The sequence below is a fragment of the Rhea pennata genome, chromosome 2 (assembly GCF_028389875.1).
Source record: "Rhea pennata isolate bPtePen1 chromosome 2, bPtePen1.pri, whole genome shotgun sequence".
In the NCBI taxonomy this organism is placed as follows: Eukaryota; Metazoa; Chordata; class Aves; order Rheiformes; family Rheidae; genus Rhea; species Rhea pennata.
This window is the reverse complement of record NC_084664.1, coordinates 99417944-99425402: the sequence shown is the minus strand read 5'-3', so window position 1 is coordinate 99425402 and position 7459 is coordinate 99417944.

Below are 7459 nucleotides of genomic sequence, written 5' to 3'. Positions count from 1 at the left end.
CCTTGATACCACAGCAGACATTTTTTGACTGTCTTGCTCTGTCCTGCTGCTTCTCTGCAGCACTCTCAGACCCCGTCTTGCCCAGGTCACCAGCTTGCTCTCAGAGAAGCATTTCTGAAGTACGAGGATCTGGCTTTGGTCAGTAGCTCCAGCAGAGATTGTCAGAATATAGCAAGTGATTTGTGTTAAAAGCTAGCAATTTGGGATATTTGTATTCCAGTCGGCAAGGCTGAAAGAGAATTGGGCTTTTCCAGCCTTTCATAAAGCTTAAACACCCCATCCTTCCCCACCCCCTCTGACATTTACTTTCAGCTGCTGTTAAAGTGAGGAGAGCTGGAGGCTGCATTTTGAGAGCAGGCAGCTCAGTTCACCATCACGGCCATAACTAGAATTCTTAATGGGCAGATATGTGTCCAACAACTCAGGCAAGCAGCTTGGTGAAAAAGCAAGAAAAACCCTCTTGATCTGGACCTCTCCCTGGGGAACCTGCTTATGTCCTCATTAACACCAGCAGAACAAATATGTGCCCTGGTGCTGCCAGGCACACACTGGTGCCAACCACATGCCTCACCCCAGGAGACCAGGAATTTGGGGTGGGAGATGATGCATCAGCCTGTTACTTCATTGCAGTGATTACTCTGGGGTGCAGCAGGATACAGAAGACTACAGGGTCAATGCAATTTCCAAAGATCCTCCCAGAGATGGGCAGTGCTGCTCACCATGGCCACAGGATTTGCTCTCATGCTTGTGCTTGCCCGTATTTTCTCACAGCTTTCCCATTAAAAGCTCCACTAGCGTCAGAGGTCTTATAAATGTAGTGCTGGGGTAAGGCAGCAGCTCACACTTGCAGACTTCCTGTGCCAGAAAAGTTTTGAAATCTCTTAAAACCACTCTGAAATCAAATTTCCACTCCTCTTACAGGCTGAGCTTTATTTTCTCTCCCTCATCTCTGACGTTCTTTATTTGTTATTGGAAGGAAACTTAGAAAAACAGCAACAGGAAAAAAAAAACTTGTTGTGAGGAGATGAAACTCAGCAATGCAATCTTTCTATGTCAGTCAAAACTTATTTTTATAAAAACTTACTCCCTTTTGTCATTTGGAGAATAAACCCTTCGTGAGGCTTACGCTACCTGGCAACCAGCAATGAAACAAGAGTTTCTGCTGGCTCTGGCCAAAGCTCTGCTTTGTGCCAGTCTGCAGACCAGTATGAGCTCGGCATCCTAATCTGTCTTAGGTGAGGACTCCATCACCACTTCCTTTTGCTTGCCTCATTAAATCCCACATCAGGCACAGCTCTTGTGAACTGAGTCCCACTGTGCAGAGTTCAGGCAGCCTAGTGAGCCTGTCATGCATGTAATTTCTCACCTGTGCTGGATGCTGAATACTGCATGAGCCTGCCTCTTTTCTCAGGCGGATTTTATTCTAGGTGCTGCTCAGTAAACTGGGAGGCTACTGGGAAGCAGATTGCTTTCCTGCTCCTGCTTCATCCTATTGTTAATAAATGTCCAACTTGCTGACACTGTGAAACAGGATCCAAGGATGGCTGATAAGTTGTATTGATATAGGCACAGACAAAGTCATAATCATAGGCCTCACTATCCAAATACATAAGTCTCCACAAAAGAGCCTGGAACTGTAATTATCCACTAGATCTTGATGAGACTAAGGGTTTATAATGCTAAGTCGTTACATGTTTCCTCAGTTTTGCTGCTTATACCCTGTGTTAGTCTATAGTTGGACTCACACTCCATGACCTCCTCATTTATTTCTGTAACTTGGCAATGCAGTAGCAAAAGTCCATGAAAAAAAGCCATAAAAAGAGAAAACAAGGAAGGAGCTTGCAGTTTTTCAGATCATCTTGGCCCTTTTATCAAAACAGGTTTTGTTTCAAATTAAAACCTGTAGGTACTCTTTCAGCTTTCAGGCTGGTGAGAGCACAGAGCAGTCTCCTCAGGCTTTTAGTAAATCCTAGATCTCATGCGGGCAGGAAGGGTAAGAAAACACGTGAAAGCATGCAATAGGGGAGGGAATAAAGAAATCCTAGGATTCTCTTCCCCCTCTCAATTTTTTGTTAGTTCTTAACTTATATGTATACACTAGGAAAAACAGCCACATATTTCAGACCTAGACAGCTCACTAAAAATTTATACTCAATCTTCAGCTTCAATCAGAAGGAGACAAGAAGGATGTTTAAGGAATGAGACGAAGATAAATGCAAAAAGTGTCATCAGGTTGAAAGATGAATAAATGGGCTGGCCATGTGGAACAACAGTCTCAGTATTGCTTCTCCTAAAAATGACTACTGAACAATCAGGAAGTTTTCAGAAGATGCTAATAGGAACAAGGGCCTAGAAAGGCTCATATTAAAGTAATTAAACTGCCAAGTTTCTCATGTTAAGGAGGAGCTGGAAAAGGGATGTGAATTATGAATGATTCAAGACATAGAACTTCTGTTCTCCCTAGCTAGTAACACAAGAACAAGGATGGTCCTAAAAGGTAATTGTTTCAAAACTATAAGAAAGGGTGAACACTTCATGAAGGGCAAGGAACTTGGTGCCCCAGGGTGCTGAGGATTCAGCAGAATTCAAAAAGAGACTGAACTATTTATATGGCTACTGAGAACAAAGTTATAACTATGCGTATTTAAGGAGAGAATAAATTTCATGTTTCAGGCTTTAAGCCAGTCTGCAAGTATTAGAGATTAGGATGGGACTGAGACAGGATTCTCTGGAGCTCTCGCTTGCCCTTTGACAGAGTCACTAGTGAGGAGAGGATGCTGGAGAGCACGGGCATAGAGCCTGCTTCAGGGTGAAAATGTGGGCAACTTTCGAGACCTTGTCGTTTGCATGCACAATAGCAGGATTTTCTAAGGGCTTGCTTTGGAGAACAGATAATTCATTAAGGTGCTTAATTTAGAAATTCTGGATTTCTGTTAATACTTGTGTGGCAACATCCTGGAAACAATTTGAGACCCTTGTCATTTCCTCTCCACGTCTTCTGTGGGCACTTATTTTATTTATGGCATTTGGCTTTTGAATATAAGTTGGTGCTTTAAGATTCACCTCTTACTCACTATTAGCCTATTATCACTGAGATACAGCAGTCACAGACATGCCCAGGCTGTTGGACAGCGGTACTCCAAGCTTCCTTTGTATCACAACAAGCAGATGTTGGTTTTGCCCTGGGCTCCTAAAAGCGTTTGGGTATTTTTCACTAAGGAGTAATAAAAAGCTCAGACCGCAGAGCTGCTCTGCACAAACCACTTCTTTACATGGGCACACCGAATTTAGTTTCTATCTAATTTCTGAAAATGGCAACCTGTAATGTCCAGTTAATGCAACTGTAGTTCATATACCAACCATCTCCATTAGAAAACAATTAGGCCCTGATCTCTATTCTTTTACCTTTATGATATCTGATGGGGAAAAAATTGTTCCGTCAATTAGCTGTTGATGCTGTGGTTGCAGTTTTTATTTGAAATTCCAGATAGATACGTCAGGCCAGCTTCTGTTATTGTTAATCAATAAGCCTCAGAGTACAATGTCAAAGAAACCCATGTTCCCTCAATAGTATCATTAATAACGTTGGTTGAGCTAAAATAAGAGTTCCAACAGATTTAACAAGACACCTTGAAATTAATTGCATTATATTCCAAACATTATTTCAAGCTTCACAATGAGCAAGGGATCATTAACTGAGCACCTACTGAGGACGATAGCTATAATCAGGGAAAAGCTGATTAAGGTCACCACTGTTTGAAAGATTGTAAAGCCACTGTTTATTTTACAAAGCAGCAACACTAGGGACAGTGACAAATTGTTATAATTACAGTGCCTCAACCACTGGATGCAATGTGTTCAGTTAAAAACCTTTAAAATGTGGATTTTCTAAAAATCTGTAACTGGGCAGGGCGCTCTGCAGTGAAGGCATCAGCAGCATCAGTAAGGAAGTGACCTTGCATCCTTGCAGCTAAGCTAGGCCACCAGGAAAGAACATGCCTGTATGAGGGTAAGTAAGGGCAAAAATTGACTGAAATGAGAATTTCAGCTCTCTCTTTGCCACTTCTCTATTAGTGGTTTTTGTTATTGAAGCAAGGAATTCCCAAGCGTGTATGGAAAGCAGATCCTATTCATTGTGAGCATCTCTCATCTGACTAACTCATTTTGTAATCTAAAATTAGAGAGTCCTAGGGGAATATAATATCTTTTCTTCTTTTCTGCTGAAGTAATACTGTTTGATTGTAAGAAGTTACACAAAGGGATCAAGCCCATTACACCCTCTGTTTGGTTCAGGCTTTGGCTTCACACCTTTGGCTTCCATGACTCCTCATTAGCCATCTGTGAGATCAGCTCAACGCACCAATGGCCTCAGATGTTGCATCATTTGCCTGAGAGAGACAGCAAAAAGGAATGAGAAATATTATATCGGAGGTTGCATCATTCCTTCAGGTTTTTCTTTGTCGGGCAGAACAAAGGCTGGCTGCAATCAGGCAGATGCCTCTCTGTGTACCCTCTGGTGGTACACATACCCCATATCAACTGTATCCATATGGACACCCATACCTCAGTATCTGTCCACTGCACGGTCCATTTCATTTGGAAAACTACAGCATTTCTCAGGGGTTGTTGCAATGCCTGGCATTTTGCAGTATCCCAGATTACATTCTGCAAAATAAGGACTTTGGAGTTTTTGGAGACAAGAAGATGCTGGAATAAAGAACAAGGCACTCCACATTCTCCCCTAAAAGAGGTACAGCTCAAAGGAGTGCTGTTAAGAAACTCAACTTAATTCCTAGTTTTCAATCACCAGAGCTGGGCTATCCCACAGCAGAGGCTGATGAAAAGCGGTTCTTTTCTGCAGACTGCCACAGGTTAGCATGTGACCAATATAAAAGCCAGCAGAAGAGAATGAGCCCAGCATTTGGTACGAGGGAGGGGAGAAAGGAAATCCTAGCACCCCACTAATTCCCTTTTATTTATTATATAGCTCTTTGTTGCCATTTTAACACACAAGCTTTCTTCTCACCCAGCTTTCAATAGGGCATGGTCACCTCGTCTATAGCTTGGCATTAGCTTTCCCAATTTTCTATGGTAAGCAAGGATGTCATCAGTGAGTGAAAATGCAGTCTTTTTCTTCCAGCAATTCTTGCTAATCACCTGAAACAGTCCCAGCTGAGGTTGCCAGTGGAGCATTGCAGCCTGGGCTAGCCAGGTGTGACAGGTCTCTAGGCAGGGAGAGAACAGAGAGGGCACATAAGGCAGCAGGGAAGGAGCCAGAGGGGTAACTACAGCTTATCCATCAGCTACAGCTCATCTTATCAGCTACAGCTCAGTAGTTCAGGCCTAGGGACTAATGTCTAAACCTCTAAACACAGAAGGCTTTAATTCAGTGTAGACTGCCTAGACCTCCTGGTAGGTTTCAGGCAGCTGAGACATAGTATAGCCCAACCTTATCTTCTATAGGGAAAAATGAGGCACCTTCAGATTCATTTTTGACATTAGAGTGGACCTCTGTCTGACCCTGTTTGAACCCAGATGTTCTTTGCTGACACACTTTCAAGCTCACTCTGAATCCACAAGGTCACAGCATTACATTGTCCAATATAATCTGTGCTAAATGCTACAGGACTGGAGAGGTCTGTACAGAGAAGATGTAGCTGTTAGTGGCATGATCTATACCCAAAATTGATGGGCTCTCAGGCATATAAATCCATCTTCAGATCTTGAAGCTTGCTGGTTTTCTTCAGCTCTATCATTTATTCCAATAAGAAATTTTAAATCTTCCTGCAGCTTGTGCCTCACAACCTTGGGCCATTGCTGCCAGTAGTAGCACAACTAGAGAACACTGCAGACAGGGAAGCACACATAAGCTGCCCAACACTTCCCACAGAAAAGCACAATGGCTTTAGTGGTTTGGCCATTTCTGTATTAAAGGCGTCAGAAATTTGAATTTTCTATGTAAAACAGTCCAATCAACATAATTTTTTTTTTTTTTTTTTTTTTTTTTGCTTGCCAGATCTGACTACATTTGCACAGTCCCCGCAGACAGCTAGGAAGCAATGGGAAACAGCTGGGACTCCCCTTGCAGTTGTGCTCCAGGCTGCGGTGAGCCAGGCGCCAGACATAGTACACGGCCTGCCTTTTTGTAATAGGCCAGTTCCTTTCCTTCAAACAAAACAATGAAAATTTGAATTTAACATGGGGGAAAACAAGACCAAAGGATGAGCACTATAGTTTGGAGTGGGAGTTCTGTTGTATTGGGGGCACCAGGATTGGCCATAACTGAATCTAGAAATGAGAATGTCAGGATGGTGGCCACAAAAGGTATCTAGGGCTGACAAGAGAGAATGAGCATATGACAAAAAGTGAGACAAAAAAGCCGATGCCTGGTGAGATACACTCCTTCCCAAATCTGGGAAGAAACCAGGACACCCGAAGCTCATTGTTCCTGTGCCATGGGTAAACATTTGTCCAGCTCCTGGTAGAGGGACCCACATCTTTAGCACTGATTTGCCTGCAGAATTCAGCCTACCACTACCATCAGCTAGTCTGTGTGCTGGGTTGAGTGATAAACTAGCTGATGAATCACACTGACTTCGAATTCACAGACCTGGGGTTTTTAGGAGGTTGTTTCTTTTCTTTTAGTTTAATGTAGCTGCATGTATGTAACACTCTACAAGTATATGAATACTTTAAAACTCTCACAGAAGAGAGTGAGGAAAGTCAAATACTGTAGTTCTTACGCAAAAGGATACTGATTTATCAAACAATCTTGAATAAGATCACCACATGTGATTTTCTTCCACAGCATCCCCGTCTCATTCAATATGAAGAATGAGAAGTACTTACTTCATCGGCAGTCATTCAATATTTTGTTTTCTTCTTGTCACTCAGCATGCAGTACTTGGCCTTCTTTATGGCGCACTGTTCAAACCCCGTTGTGGGGACAAAATTCTGAATTTCCTTATAGCCTCATCCAGAGCATACATCACTGGAGTATCCAAGTGCTTTGGATGTATTAGCAGACTTAGTTATGCAATCCCCCTGAAAATGCTGTATTACCCTCATTTTACAGGAAGGCAACTGACACATAGGAAGATATAGCTCTCTGGAAAGTTCAATGTTATGTATTCAGAGCATATATTCAAACCACAAATTTCAGTTTAAATTGTGAGGGTTTAACATGTCTGCAAGTAGGCTCCAGGTGGGCACACCCAGAGCATTAACTGGGAACAATCAATAGGTGTAAAACACCTGCAGCACCTCACAGGTGCTCTGCAGCACAGCCTGGGAAAGGCTCTTTTTCTCCAGGGCTGCATTCAGCTGACAAATACTCTGCTCCTTCTGCCAATGTCTGCCTCATTTGCCACAGACCTTTCAACTTCTGCTGTTAGTGAAGAAAAAGTAGAAGACAGATTCAGGGTAAACAGGAGTGGAAGGGACCTGGAAGTCATTTAGT